Below are 17,393 nucleotides of genomic sequence, written 5' to 3' on the forward strand. Positions count from 1 at the left end.
CAGTGACATGGGATGCCCAAATATGAGCATACCCATATATGGGCATCCATGCCACTGACCGGAGCCCGCTCTGTTGCGGATATGGAGAGAGACTGGGAGATTTACATCCCCTTATAATTCATATGGTGCATAGTACCGGCACGTATTGTTTTACCGGTACTGTGTACCTTCCTACTTTCACACTGGTACAGTATATGCTGCAGTGGGACTGAGAGGGATATATTGGTAACACATAGTCATTGTTGGGGGAATTCAATCCATTTTGAAAATAGTAATGAAATGTTTTTTACTTTTCTTTTTTTTCAGTAATGAAGAATGAAACATTTCTGTTAAAATTGAATTGGAGGTGAACTGGATTCATCATCAACTCTGCACCAGTGTGAATTGATGTTCTTTAATGTTCTGATAAGGTACATGCAACATCTCTTCCTCAACCCCTGCACCACTCTCTGCCTCTTGCCTCTCTCTCTCCACCTCCCTGCTAAGCGTATTAACCCATCTAATGTAATCCACATTCCATGTCTCACTTTACTCTTCACTTCTCACGTGCCCTCTGGAATGACTGCTCTCTGACTAACAAGGTCTATTTGTACATGACCTCTTCTGCTCTCATCCACCACCTCTCATTCCCCTCACCCCTGTCCTACTCGATACCTCAGCTTAATTGAACTCTCTCCTCTGACATCTACCCTTATCTCTAACCTCTCCTCACTTTCTGCTTAAACTAACTATCTTGTTAACTTTTACAATGCTATCATCTCCTCCTCCTCCCTCCTCCTCCTCCCTCCTCCATCATATATATGCCCCTTCTAGGCTCTGACACACTCATCCCTCTAAGGCCATGATTATCATGGGCACATGCTTGGTCATCCACAGTGTGTGCGAGCGATGCAGAGCCGCCTCGGACCTCAGTGCAGGGATTGCTGCATACCCCCAGCATCTGTCACCCACAAACAATACACACACTAATACTCCCCACAATACACACTATAATACCTCCTCAATACTAATCTCCCCAATAATATTATAGCTCCAAACACAATATACACAACACCCTTACACAAGATACACAATCTAGTACTCTCCTCTGCACCTCTACACACAATATAATACTCCCACACACACAATATACACACTACCCTCCTACCCCCATAAAATACAACCAATAATACACACACACTTTGTGGATGTTGGGACCAGCTCCCGGCATGCACCAGTGAAAGAGAGAGGCCCGCAGAAGCTCGGAAGAACTCCCTCCATCCGTGCCTTCCTCCGTTTCACATCTTCTCCCTGTCTCTCTCTCTCCCTCCCTTTCCTTGCATCTCCCTGCGTCTTTACGTATACCCAGTCAGTGACGGCTCTGGTCACGTGATGCCTTAATATGGGCTTATCCATATATGTTCATCCACGTCACTAATGTGATGCCCGCACTGTTGCGGAGCTGGTACTTACGACGGGCACTTATTGTTTTATCAGTACTGCGTACCTGACTCTACCGGCCTACTTTCAACACTAGTACAATATGTGCTTCACTACGAGTGAGTGGGGAATATTGGCATCACACAGTCACTGTTGAATATGCCATTCAATCCATTTTGAAAATAGTAATGCAATGTGGTTTTGTTTTGTTTGCTTTTTGCAGTAATGAAGAATGGAAAAGTTATATTAAAATTAAATTGGAGGGGGACTAGATTCAGCATTTCATCATGAACTCTGCACTTGTGAGAATTTAACTTCTTGAATACCCTGACAGGTACACGCAACATTAAGACTATAATCTGCTGTGCAAGCTTTCGTGCTATACCTCCCCCTCAGGTTTTGATTTATACATTTGCTCCCTCAATTCATGTCCTCTAATATTTGAAAGCTCTCTCCTAGCATTTTCTCTTTACCACAGAACGTCATCCCAATGTAACCTCTCTCTTGTTCTTTCTGCTTGCTGTTTCCTCACTCCTCTGTTAAACTTTTCTAATTTCTCTAACTTCCACACTCCTGCTTTTATCCACATGTTCTCCTCTTTCCTTCCCCTACCTTTGCATGTGTCTACACACTGCACCATTTGTACAGACCTCTATTGCAGCTATTTCTGCACTGCTCAATGAAAAGCACTCTTTAATATCCTATTCTCTGTGCCCCCTCTCTCTGCGCCCCCTCTTTTGGCGCCTCCTCTCTCTGCGCCCCCTCTCTCTGCGCCTATCTGTCTCATTCTCTCTATGTCCCTCTCTCTCTACATAGAGCTATCTCTGTCTCTCTCTACACCTATCTCTGTGTCTCCTTCTATGTTTGCTGATGTGTGGGATATCTCTTATAATCTTGAACCTGCTCATATACACATCGGGCCTCCCTGCCTCTGCCTCCCTGCTAAGAGTGTTAACCTATCTAATGTAATCCACATTCCTTTCCTTACTTTTCTCTTCCCTTCTCCTATGCCATCTGGAATGCCCGTTCTCTGACTAACAAGGCTCTAGTTGTACATGACCTCTTCTGCTCTCATCATTCACAATCAGTCATTCCCCTCACCCCATCTTACCTGTCCCACTGATTTTCCTCTGCTTAATTAAACTCTCCTCTGACATCTACTCTAACCTCTCTCTCTCTTTCCGCTTAAACTAACAATCTTATTAACTCTTACAATGCTATCCTCCTATCTATATGCCCCCTCTAGGCTCTGACACACTTGTCCCTCTAGCCCACACCCTTGGCTAAATTCCCAAACATGTTCATCACACTTCCACTCGCTGTTCTTAATGCCAATGAAGGAAATCACACAATTGATATTTGATTTTTCTACAGTAAAAATGTCTCCAGTCCTGTATAAAGCTGCTCTCTGGGGCCAAACCACACTACTTTTTTTTCACATTCATCAACACTCAAATTTAATTTACGCTGTCTTTTTTTCCCTGTATTTGACTCCCTCCACTAACCTTCTCCTCACACTTGCCATCCTTCCTTCACTTCTCCTCAAGCATTTGACTACTTCAGAGGCAAGGTGGATGCCACCCACAAGGAGATTCCTTCTGTCCCTTCCCCCTTCTCTCCTTCTACCTAATTCTCCTTCTGCATTTGACTCCTTTTCTTCTCTTACAGAGCTGGAAGCTAATCATCTTCTCTTCTCCCTCTACCACATGCCCTCTAGATCGTATCCCCTCACACCTTACTGCATCTCTTAGTCCCCACTCTCACCCACATCTTCAATTCCTCCCTATTCTCTGGCTCTTTACCCTCTTACTTTAAGCCTGTAGTGGTCACCCTTTTCTCAGAAACAACCTACACCCTATGTGCCTTACTAACTACCGCCCTGTATCCCTCCTGCTGTTTGTCTCCTAATTGCTAGAATGTCAACATTCTTAAATCACATTCCCTCCTGGATCCTTTACAACCTGCCTTTCGTACAGCTCGTTCTACAGACTGTGCTTAAAGCAAATTCCCAAGGTCACTTTTCCCTACTAATCCTACTTGATCTATCTGCTGCGTTTGATGCTCTCAATCACTCTCCTCCTTCATATTCTAAACTCTCTCTTGGTATCCGTAACACAGTTCTATCCTGGTTTTCATCATAACTTTCCTGTCACACATTCTCCATCTCTGTTGCTAACATGTCTTCGTCTTCTATTGATCTGTCTGTGGGTATACATCAGGGCTCTGTTCTGAGATCTCTCTTTCTCTCTACATACTATCATTTGGTGACCTCATCAACTCTTTGTGACAATCCTATAAATAACAAATACAAATATCAGGTCATGGGAATAAGTGATTTGGACATAAAAGTAACATTTCGGAAGTGTGGACAACTAATACATCTTGTAGATTGCCTTTACAGTGTGATGTCATTGATTCAGTAGATTGTGTGCAGACCAGGACTGCAGTACAGTGTCACTCACATGGATGACTTGCGTGGTAGAAGCTCAAGAACAAGGATGTCAAACTCCAGTCCTCGAGGGCAGCAAACAGGCCAGGTTTTCAGGATATCCCTACTGAAAACCTGGCCTGTTTGGGACCCTCGAGGACTGGAGTTTGACATGCATGCTCTAGAAGGAGCACAGCTGTGGGTGGGAGGTGGATTTGCTTTGCATCAAATGGTTTGGAGCAAGGTTTATTGTATGTATTATCATAATAACAATGCAATGCTTAACTTTTATTTCAGGAGGGATGACTGCAGAACAGAAGTGAATATTGAAGCCATGTGTTCCTTTTCTTGCAAAAGAGAAAATTTGAAGGACAGTTGAAGAGAAGGAAAATTACTACACAGAGACAGATAAGCAATGTGTATATTTCTCATTTACCATTTAGTATTTGTCGTTTTATTGACTCCACACAATCCGGCTGCTACGGGTTTCACATTGAATATTTTCATCTCTACTCTACCCCTTCCTGTGATCTGAACCATGCAAGTTTTCGTTGATTCAATACATCATGAGTAGAGGGTGGCTACAGTATGAAGTAAAGACCCAAGGACCACATCTACTACCATTCATAACAAGAACATGTGCAGTAGCGCACAGCTGCAGTTCTATGTGATTGTTATGAAAGGTTGAGGTGGTTCAATTCTATGAATCTGGAGTGGGATGGATCCTGTTTGCATCATATGGTTTCATCTAGGCCAGTAGATTATATAACTCTCAGTACAGGTTACACATGGCATCAGTATTAGTGATGTAAAGAGGAGGAAAGCTTCAATGTGGAGAACAAAGCCAAGTAATGTTGAAGTAACTCCTTTTACCATTTACTTGGTCAGTCTGTACTGTCTACTCCCCACACAGCTGCTAAGGGTCTTCCATTTTAAATACTTTCACCTCCTATTCTGCACTGCTTTGCTGCCCATTATTCAGAGATGCGTTCCAGTCATGTTTAGCACTCTGAATCTCTCTGCAGTCATTGATTCAGCACATCATGGGTAGAGCATGGCTACAGATACAGCAAGCTATTATTATTTTACCGGCTGATCATCCATAATATTGCATTAAAACATAGAATATCACTTAATTTCCAAAAGATTCAGTGATGCTGATAATGCAGAATCTCACAACATTTCCCATCATAATGCCATAATGCACCAGAGGAAGAAATAATCCTAGCTATATCTGTACATTGTGTGACGTATTACCTCCATGACCATTGATAGCAAGTACATCTTCTGTATAGAGCGGCTGTGTTATGATGTAGTTATTGATCATCATTGACATAATCACAAGAATCTTATGCAAAGGGAAATTGTCCGCAGCGAAGTGAGATTTCAGCCCCCAAAATGATCTTGCAGTTGACAGTATGTTGTTCTGGTAATGTGCACAATTATTATTTATGGGCTACACACCACAGTGCTGGACATATTCTGTTAACTTCAACTCTACCCCTAACATGGAGATGTCTTCCTGGTGTTACTGATTCAGTACATCATATGCACAATGTGGCTATGATATGATGGATTGATTTAATGAACCCACCAACAACTGATGACATCTGCATCATCTTCTGTAAAGTGCAGCTACAGCATGATATTATCAGCATTTGGTGCGGTATAATCAGAGGTATCTATGTGCTTTTGTGCCTGGTTTAAGTCCTCCAGATTAACGCCCCTACACCTCCCACTCCACAGGCATACTTACTTATGCATACACTGTCATCTGGCATACCTACACACACCCCAGGGCCACTTCCTTCCCCTGATGTCAGGGAGAGGATGGGCATGCAGAGTGCAGTAAGTCTCCACATTACTCTGGCCAACAGTCTTGGCCTACCCCCAGCATCTGTCACCCACAACATCTGTTCCCTCCTTGTAAAGTGCTGAACTATCTCACCTGGGTCAGTGCTATAGCTGATCACAGTGCCCGATCAGGATGTCACTGTGACAGGCAGCAGTGCAGATTGACCGGTCAATCAATGCAGTGCCGCAACATATGCACTAAATGAGATTTCCGTGCCCCCAGTCAGGTTACTCCCTGGGCAGTGACCCTGCTCACACCCTCCCCTAGTTCCACCTCTGATCACAATTATCTCTCTTGGAGAGTGTAGCAAATTGGAGTTGGGGGAATCTCACCTCTGCCATGCATGGTCACAATCTGGGCACAGGACCCAAATAGTGGGCAATGTGGCACTTCTTACAGTAGAGAATAAGTAACTTTATTCTTTACTTGTGTATTAAGGACCTTATTTGCATTAAATTCAGTCCACATGGGACCAAGACTTTCTGGCTTACTGAACAAAGTGGAATTGTTTCGTAGAGGGTGGAGAATTGTATTTTATCTGAAATTACCCCCTCTGCACAAAATACAAACAATTATACCCATACAAGTACCTTGTGGAAGTTGTTGCCCTCTATCTTCCTGTGGTCTCTCCCTGTTTCTCACCGTGCCTCCTCCCATTTCCTTGCACCTCTGCGTCTCCGCATATATCCCTATACTCAGAGCCGGCTCCGGTCAGTGACATGGGATGCCCAAATATGAGCATACCCATATATGGGCATCCATGCCACTGACCGGAGCCCGCTCTGTTGCGGATATGGAGAGAGACTGGGAGATTTACATCCCCTTATAATTCATATGGTGCATAGTACCGGCACGTATTGTTTTACCGGTACTGTGTACCTTCCTACTTTCACACTGGTACAGTATATGCTGCAGTGGGACTGAGAGGGATATATTGGTAACACATAGTCATTGTTGGGGGAACTCAATCCATTTTGAAAATAGTAATGCAATGTTTTTTACTTTTCTTTTTTTTCAGTAATGAAGAATGAAAAATTTCTGTTAAAATTGAATTGGAGGTGAACTGGATTCATCATCAACTCTGCACCAGTGTGAATTGATGTTCTTTAATGTTCTGATAAGGTACATGCAACATCTCTTCCTCAACCCCTGCACCACTCTCTGCCTCTTGCCTCTCTCTCTCCACCTCCCTGCTAAGCGTATTAACCCATCTAATGTAATCCACATTCCATGTCTCACTTTACTCTTCACTTCTCACGTGCCCTCTGGAATGTCTGCTCTCTGACTAACAAGGTCTATTTGTACATGACCTCTTCTGCTCTCATCATCCACCACCTCTCATTCCCCTCACCCCTGTCCTACTCGATACCTCAGCTTAATTGAACTCTCTCCTCTGACATCTACCCTTATCTCTAACCTCTCCTCACTTTCTGCTTAAACTAACTATCTTGTTAACTTTTACAATGCTATCATCTCCTCCCTCCTCCATCATATATATGCCCCTTCTAGGCTCTGACACACTCATCCCTCTAAGGCCATGATTATCATGGGCACATGCTTGGTCATCCACAGTGCGTGCGAGCGATGCAGAGCCGCCTCGGACCTCAGTGCAGGGATTGCTGCATACCCCCAGCATCTGTCACCCACAAACAATACACACACTAATACTCCCCACAATACACACTATAATACCTCCTCAATACTAATCTCCCCAATAATATTATAGCTCCAAACACAATATACACAACACCCTTACACAAGATACACAATCTAGTACTCTCCTCTGCACCTCTACACACCATATAATACTCCCACACACACAATATACACACTACCCTCCTACCCCCATAAAATACAACCAATAATACACACACACTTTGTGGATGTTGGGACCAGCTCCCGGCATGCACCAGTGAAAGAGAGAGGCCCGCAGAAGCTCGGAAGAACTCCCTCCATCCGTGCCTTCCTCCGTTTCACATCTTCTCCCTGTCTCTCTCCCTCCCTTTCCTTGCATCTCCCTGCGTCTTTACGTATACCCAGTCAGTGACGGCTCTGGTCACGTGATGCCTTAATATGGGCTTATCCATATATGTTCATCCACGTCACTAATGTGATGCCCGCACTGTTGCGGAGCTGGTACTTACGACGGGCACTTATTGTTTTATCAGTACTGCGTACCTGACTCTACCGGCCTACTTTCAACACTAGTACAATATGTGCTTCACTACGAGTGAGTGGGGAATATTGGCATCACACAGTCACTGTTGAATATGCCATTCAATCCATTTTGAAAATAGTAATGCAATGTGGTTTTGTTTTGTTTGCTTTTTGCAGTAATGAAGAATGGAAAAGTTATATTAAAATTAAATTGGAGGGGGACTAGATTCAGCATTTCATCATGAACTCTGCACTTGTGAGAATTTAACTTCTTGAATACCCTGACAGGTACACGCAACATTAAGACTATAATCTGCTGTGCAAGCTTTCGTGCTATACCTCCCCCTCAGGTTTTGATTTATACATTTGCTCCCTCAATTCATGTCCTCTAATATTTGAAAGCTCTCTCCTAGCATTTTCTCTTTACCACAGAACGTCATCCCAATGTAACCTCTCTCTTGTTCTTTCTGCTTGCTGTTTCCTCACTCCTCTGTTAAACTTTTCTAATTTCTCTAACTTCCACACTCCTGCTTTTATCCACATGTTCTCCTCTTTCCTTCCCCTACCTTTGCATGTGTCTACACACTGCACCATTTGTACAGACCTCTATTGCAGCTATTTCTGCACTGCTCAATGAAAAGCACTCTTTAATATCCTATTCTCTGTGCCCCCTCTCTCTGCGCCCCCTCTTTTGGCGCCTCCTCTCTCTGCGCCCCCTCTCTCTGCGCCTATCTGTCTCATTCTCTCTACGTCCCTCTCTCTCTACATAGAGCTATCTCTGTCTCTCTCTACACCTATCTCTGTGTGTCCTTCTATGTTTGCTGATGTGTGGGATATCTCTTATAATCTTGAACCTGCTCATATACACATCGGGCCTCCCTGCCTCTGCCTCCCTGCTAAGAGTGTTAACCTATCTAATGTAATCCACATTCCTTTCCTTACTTTTCTCTTCCCTTCTCCTATGCCATCTGGAATGTCCGTTCTCTGACTAACAAGGCTCTAGTTGTACATGACCTCTTCTGCTCTCATCATTCACAATCAGTCATTCCCCTCACCCCATCTTACCTGTCCCACTGATTTTCCACTGCTTAATTAAACTCTCCTCTGACATCTACTCTAACCTCTCTCTCTCTTTCCGCTTAAACTAACAATCTTATTAACTCTTACAATGCTATCCTCCTATCTATATGCCCCCTCTAGGCTCTGACACACTTGTCCCTCTAGCCCACACCCTTGGCTAAATTCCCAAACATGTTCATCACACTTCCACTCGCTGTTCTTAATGCCTATGAAGGAAATCACACAATTGATATTTGATTTTTCTACAGTAAAAATGTCTCCAGTCCTGTATAAAGCTGCTCTCTGGGGCCAAACCACACTACTTTTTTTTCCACATTCATCAACACACAAATTTAATTTACGCTGTCTTTTTTCCCCTGTATTTGACTCCCTCCACTAACCTTCTTCTCACACTTGCCATCCTTCCTTCACTTCTCCTCAAGCATTTGACTACTTCAGAGGCAAGGTGGATGCCACCCACAAGGAGATTCCTTCTGTCCCTTCCCCCTTCTCTCCTTCTACCTAATTCTCCTTCTGCGTTTGACTCCTTTTCTTCTCTTACAGAGCTGGAAGCTAATCATCTTCTCTTCTCCCTCTACCACATGCCCTCTAGATCGTATCCCCTCACACCTTACTGCATCTCTTAGTCCCCACTCTCACCCACATCTTCAATTCCTCCCTATTCTCTGGCTCTTTACCCTCTTACTTTAAGCCTGTAGTGGTCACCCTTTTCTCAGAAACAACCTACACCCTATGTGCCTTACTAACTACCGCCCTGTATCCCTCCTGCTGTTTGTCTCCTAATTGCTAGAATGTCAACATTCTTAAATCACATTCCCTCCTGGATCCTTTACAACCTGCCTTTCGTACAGCTCGTTCTACAGACTGTGCTTAAAGCAAATTCCCAAGGTCACTTTTCCCTACTAATCCTACTTGATCTATCTGCTGCGTTTGATGCTCTCAATCACTCTCCTCCTTCATATTCTAAACTCTCTCTTGGTATCCGTAACACAGTTCTATCCTGGTTTTCATCATAACTTTCCTGTCACACATTCTCCATCTCTGTTGCTAACATGTCTTCGTCTTCTATTGATCTGTCTGTGGGTATACATCAGGGCTCTGTTCTGAGATCTCTCTTTCTCTCTACATACTATCATTTGGTGACCTCATCAACTCTTTGTGACAATCCTATAAATAACAAATACAAATATCAGGTCATGGGAATAAGTGATTTGGACATAAAAGTAACATTTCGGAAGTGTGGACAACTAATACATCTTGTAGATTGCCTTTACAGTGTGATGTCATTGATTCAGTAGATTGTGTGCAGACCAGGACTGCAGTACAGTGTCACTCACATGGATGACTTGCGTGGTAGAAGCTCAAGAACAAGGATGTCAAACTCCAGTCCTCGAGGGCAGCAAACAGGCCAGGTTTTCAGGATATCCCTACTGAAAACCTGGCCTGTTTGGGACCCTCGAGGACTGGAGTTTGACATGCATGCTCTAGAAGGAGCACCGCTGTGGGTGGGAGGTGGATTTGCTTTGCATCAAATGGTTTGGAGCAAGGTTTATTGTATGTATTATCATAATAACAATGCAATGCTTAACTTTTATTTCAGGAGGGATGACTGCAGAACAGAAGTGAATATTGAAGCCATGTGTTCCTTTTCTTGCAAAAGAGAAAATTTGAAGGACAGTTGAAGAGAAGGAAAATTACTACACCGAGACAGATAAGCAATGTGTATATTTCTCATTTACCATTTAGTATTTGTCGTTTTATTGACTCCACACAATCCGGCTGCTACGGGTTTCACATTGAATATTTTCATCTCTACTCTACCCCTTCCTGTGATCTGAACCATGCAAGTTTTCGTTGATTCAATACATCATGAGTAGAGGGTGGCTACAGTATGAAGTAAAGACCCAAGGACCACATCTACTACCATTCATAACAAGAACATGTGCAGTAGCGCACAGCTGCAGTTCTATGTGATTGTTATGAAAGGTTGAGGTGGTTCAATTCTATGAATCTGGAGTGGGATGGATCCTGTTTGCATCATATGGTTTCATCTAGGCCAGTAGATTATATAACTCTCAGTACAGGTTACACATGGCATCAGTATTAGTGATTTAAAGAGGAGGAAAGCTTCAATGTGGAGAACAAAGCCAAGTAATGTTGAAGTTACTCCTTTTACCATTTACTTGGTCAGTCTGTACTGTCTACTCTCCACACAGCTGCTAAGGATCTTCCATTTTAAATACTTTCACCTCCTATTCTGCACTGCTTTGCTGCCCATTATTCAGAGATGCGTTCCAGTCATGTTTAGCACTCTGAATCTCTCTGCAGTCATTGGTTCAGCACATCATGGGTAGAGCATGGCTACAGATACAGCAAGCTATTATTATTTTACCGGCTGATCACCCATAATATTGCATTAAAACATAGAATATCACTTAATTTCCAAAAGATTCAGTGATGCTGATAATGCAGAATCTGACAACATTTCCCATCATAATGCCATAATGCACAAGTGGGAGAAATAATCCTTGCTATATCTGTACATTGTGTGACGTATTACCTCCATGACCAATGAGAGCAAGTACATCTTCTGTATAGAGCGGCTGTGTTATGATGCAGTTATTGATCATCATTGACATAATCACAAGAATCTTATGCAAAGGGAAATTGTCCGCAGCGAAGTGAGATTTCAGCCCCCAAACGTCTGTAATATTAATGCAATGTCTTACTTTTGTTGCAGTGAACACTGAAGAGACGGATCTACTACAACACTGTACAGGATGAGCATACGCTACAAGCAGCAAAATGATCTTGCAGTTGACAGTATGTTGTTCTGGTAATGTGCACAATTATTATTTATGGGCTACACACCACAGTGCTGGACATATTCTGTTAACTTCAACTCTACTCCTAACATGGAGATGTCTTCCTGGTGTTACTGATTCAGTACATCATATGCACAGTGTGGTTATGATATGATGGATTGATTTAATGAACCCACCAACCAATGATGACATCTGCATCATCTTCTGTAAAGTGCAGCTACAGCATGATATTATCAGCATTTGGTGCGGTATAATCAGAGGTATCTATGTGCTTTTGTGCCTGTTTTAAATCCTCCAGCTTAACGCCCCTACACCTCCCACTACACAGGCATACTTACTTATGCATACACTGACATCTGGCATACCTACACACACCCCAGGGCCACTTCCTTCCCCTGATGTCAGGGAGAGGATGGGCATGCAGAGTGCAGTAAGTCTCCACGTTACTCTGGCCAACAGTCTTGGCCTACCTCCAGCATCTGTCACCCACAACATCTGTTCCCTCCTTGTAAAGTGCTGAACTATCTCACCTGGGTCAGTGCTATAGCTGATCACAGTGCCCGATCAGGATGTCACTGTGACAGGCAGCAGTGCAGATTGACCGGTCAATCAATGCAGTGCCGCAACATATGCACTAAATGAGATTTCCGTGCCCCCAGTCAGGTTACTCCCTGGGCAGTGACCCTGCTCACACCCTCCCCTAGTTCCACCTCTGATCACAATTATCTCTCTTGGAGAGTGTAGCAAATTGGAGTTGGGGGAATCTCACCTCTGCCATGCATGGTCACAATCTGGGCACAGGACCCAAATAGTGGGCAATGTGGCACTTCTTACAGTAGAGAATAAGTAACTTTATTCTTTACTTGTGTATTAAGGACCTTATTTGCATTAAATTCAGTCCACATGGGACCAAGACTTTCTGGCTTACTGAACAAAGTGGAATTGTTTCGTAGAGGGTGGAGAATTGTATTTTATCTGAAATTACCCCCTCTGCACAAAATACAAACAATTATACCCATACAAGTACCTTGTGGAAGTTGTTGCCCTCTATCTTCCTGTGGTCTCTCCCTGTTTCTCACCGTGCCTCCTCCCATTTCCTTGCACCTCTGCGTCTCCGCATATATCCCTATACTCAGAGCCGGCTCCGGTCAGTGACATGGGATGCCCAAATATGAGCATACCCATATATGGGCATCCATGCCACTGACCGGAGCCCGCTCTGTTGCGGATATGGAGAGAGACTGGGAGATTTACATCCCCTTATAATTCATATGGTGCATAGTACCGGCACGTATTGTTTTACCGGTACTGTGTACCTTCTTACTTTCACACTGGTACAGTATATGCTGCAGTGGGACTGAGAGGGATATATTGGTAACACATAGTCATTGTTGGGGGAACTCAATCCATTTTGAAAATAGTAATGCAATGTTTTTTACTTTTCTTTTTTTTCAGTAATGAAGAATGAAAAATTTCTGTTAAAATTGAATTGGAGGTGAACTGGATTCATCATCAACTCTGCACCAGTGTGAATTGATGTTCTTTAATGTTCTGATAAGGTACATGCAACATCTCTTCCTCAACCCCTGCACCACTCTCTGCCTCTTGCCTCTCTCTCTCCACCTCCCTGCTAAGCGTATTAACCCATCTAATGTAATCCACATTCCATGTCTCACTTTACTCTTCACTTCTCACGTGCCCTCTGGAATGACTGCTCTCTGACTAACAAGGTCTATTTGTACATGACCTCTTCTGCTCTCATCATCCACCACCTCTCATTCCCCTCACCCCTGTCCTACTCGATACCTCAGCTTAATTGAACTCTCTCCTCTGACATCTACCCTTATCTCTAACCTCTCCTCACTTTCTGCTTAAACTAACTATCTTGTTAACTTTTACAATGCTATCATCTCCTCCCTCCTCCATCATATATATGCCCCTTCTAGGCTCTGACACACTCATCCCTCTAAGGCCATGATTATCATGGGCACATGCTTGGTCATCCACAGTGTGTGCGAGCGATGCAGAGCCGCCTCGGACCTCAGTGCAGGGATTGCTGCATACCCCCAGCATCTGTCACCCACAAACAATACACACACTAATACTCCCCACAATACACACTATAATACCTCCTCAATACTAATCTCCCCAATAATATTATAGCTCCAAACACAATATACACAACACCCTTACACAAGATACACAATCTAGTACTCTCCTCTGCACCTCTACACACCATATAATACTCCCACACACACAATATACACACTACCCTCCTACCCCCATAAAATACAACCAATAATACACACACACTTTGTGGATGTTGGGACCAGCTCCCGGCATGCACCAGTGAAAGAGAGAGGCCCGCAGAAGCTCGGAAGAACTCCCTCCATCCGTGCCTTCCTCCGTTTCACATCTTCTCCCTGTCTCTCTCCCTCCCTTTCCTTGCATCTCCCTGCGTCTTTACGTATACCCAGTCAGTGACGGCTCTGGTCACGTGATGCCTTAATATGGGCTTATCCATATATGTTCATCCACGTCACTAATGTGATGCCCGCACTGTTGCGGAGCTGGTACTTACGACGGGCACTTATTGTTTTATCAGTACTGCGTACCTGACTCTACCGGCCTACTTTCAACACTAGTACAATATGTGCTTCACTACGAGTGAGTGGGGAATATTGGCATCACACAGTCACTGTTGAATATGCCATTCAATCCATTTTGAAAATAGTAATGCAATGTGGTTTTGTTTTGTTTGCTTTTTGCAGTAATGAAGAATGGAAAAGTTATATTAAAATTAAATTGGAGGGGGACTAGATTCAGCATTTCATCATGAACTCTGCACTTGTGAGAATTTAACTTCTTGAATACCCTGACAGGTACACGCAACATTAAGACTATAATCTGCTGTGCAAGCTTTCGTGCTATACCTCCCCCTCAGGTTTTGATTTATACATTTGCTCCCTCAATTCATGTCCTCTAATATTTGAAAGCTCTCTCCTAGCATTTTCTCTTTACCACAGAACGTCATCCCAATGTAACCTCTCTCTTGTTCTTTCTGCTTGCTGTTTCCTCACTCCTCTGTTAAACTTTTCTAATTTCTCTAACTTCCACACTCCTGCTTTTATCCACATGTTCTCCTCTTTCCTTCCCCTACCTTTGCATGTGTCTACACACTGCACCATTTGTACAGACCTCTATTGCAGCTATTTCTGCACTGCTCAATGAAAAGCACTCTTTAATATCCTATTCTCTGTGCCCCCTCTCTCTGCGCCCCCTCTTTTGGCGCCTCCTCTCTCTGCGCCCCCTCTCTCTGCGCCTATCTGTCTCATTCTCTCTACGTCCCTCTCTCTCTACATAGAGCTATCTCTGTCTCTCTCTACACCTATCTCTGTGTGTCCTTCTATGTTTGCTGATGTGTGGGATATCTCTTATAATCTTGAACCTGCTCATATACACATCGGGCCTCCCTGCCTCTGCCTCCCTGCTAAGAGTGTTAACCTATCTAATGTAATCCACATTCCTTTCCTTACTTTTCTCTTCCCTTCTCCTATGCCATCTGGAATGTCCGTTCTCTGACTAACAAGGCTCTAGTTGTACATGACCTCTTCTGCTCTCATCATTCACAATCAGTCATTCCCCTCACCCCATCTTACCTGTCCCACTGATTTTCCACTGCTTAATTAAACTCTCCTCTGACATCTACTCTAACCTCTCTCTCTCTTTCCGCTTAAACTAACAATCTTATTAACTCTTACAATGCTATCCTCCTATCTATATGCCCCCTCTAGGCTCTGACACACTTGTCCCTCTAGCCCACACCCTTGGCTAAATTCCCAAACATGTTCATCACACTTCCACTCGCTGTTCTTAATGCCTATGAAGGAAATCACACAATTGATATTTGATTTTTCTACAGTAAAAATGTCTCCAGTCCTGTATAAAGCTGCTCTCTGGGGCCAAAGCACACTACTTTTTTTTCCACATTCATCAACACACAAATTTAATTTACGCTGTCTTTTTTCCCCTGTATTTGACTCCCTCCACTAACCTTCTTCTCACACTTGCCATCCTTCCTTCACTTCTCCTCAAGCATTTGACTACTTCAGAGGCAAGGTGGATGCCACCCACAAGGAGATTCCTTCTGTCCCTTCCCCCTTCTCTCCTTCTACCTAATTCTCCTTCTGCGTTTGACTCCTTTTCTTCTCTTACAGAGCTGGAAGCTAATCATCTTCTCTTCTCCCTCTACCACATGCCCTCTAGATCGTATCCCCTCACACCTTACTGCATCTCTTAGTCCCCACTCTCACCCACATCTTCAATTCCTCCCTATTCTCTGGCTCTTTACCCTCTTACTTTAAGCCTGTAGTGGTCACCCTTTTCTCAGAAACAACCTACACCCTATGTGCCTTACTAACTACCGCCCTGTATCCCTCCTGCTGTTTGTCTCCTAATTGCTAGAATGTCAACATTCTTAAATCACATTCCCTCCTGGATCCTTTACAACCTGCCTTTCGTACAGCTCGTTCTACAGACTGTGCTTAAAGCAAATTCCCAAGGTCACTTTTCCCTACTAATCCTACTTGATCTATCTGCTGCGTTTGATGCTCTCAATCACTCTCCTCCTTCATATTCTAAACTCTCTCTTGGTATCCGTAACACAGTTCTATCCTGGTTTTCATCATAACTTTCCTGTCACACATTCTCCATCTCTGTTGCTAACATGTCTTCGTCTTCTATTGATCTGTCTGTGGGTATACATCAGGGCTCTGTTCTGAGATCTCTCTTTCTCTCTACATACTATCATTTGGTGACCTCATCAACTCTTTGTGACAATCCTATAAATAACAAATACAAATATCAGGTCATGGGAATAAGTGATTTGGACATAAAAGTAACATTTCGGAAGTGTGGACAACTAATACATCTTGTAGATTGCCTTTACAGTGTGATGTCATTGATTCAGTAGATTGTGTGCAGACCAGGACTGCAGTACAGTGTCACTCACATGGATGACTTGCGTGGTAGAAGCTCAAGAACAAGGATGTCAAACTCCAGTCCTCGAGGGCAGCAAACAGGCCAGGTTTTCAGGATATCCCTACTGAAAACCTGGCCTGTTTGGGACCCTCGAGGACTGGAGTTTGACATGCATGCTCTAGAAGGAGCACAGCTGTGGGTGGGAGGTGGATTTGCTTTGCATCAAATGGTTTGGAGCAAGGTTTATTGTATGTATTATCATAATAACAATGCAATGCTTAACTTTTATTTCAGGAGGGATGACTGCAGAACAGAAGTGAATATTGAAGCCATGTGTTCCTTTTCTTGCAAAAGAGAAAATTTGAAGGACAGTTGAAGAGAAGGAAAATTACTACACAGAGACAGATAAGCAATGTGTATATTTCTCATTTACCATTTAGTATTTGTCGTTTTATTGACTCCACACAATCCGGCTGCTACGGGTTTCACATTGAATATTTTCATCTCTACTCTACCCCTTCCTGTGATCTGAACCATGCAAGTTTTCGTTGATTCAATACATCATGAGTAGAGGGTGGCTACAGTATGAAGTAAAGACCCAAGGACCACATCTACTACCATTCATAACAAGAACATGTGCAGTAGCGCA

This window comes from Ascaphus truei, unplaced genomic scaffold (assembly GCF_040206685.1).
Source record: "Ascaphus truei isolate aAscTru1 unplaced genomic scaffold, aAscTru1.hap1 HAP1_SCAFFOLD_905, whole genome shotgun sequence".
NCBI classification, from domain to species: domain Eukaryota; kingdom Metazoa; phylum Chordata; class Amphibia; order Anura; family Ascaphidae; genus Ascaphus; species Ascaphus truei.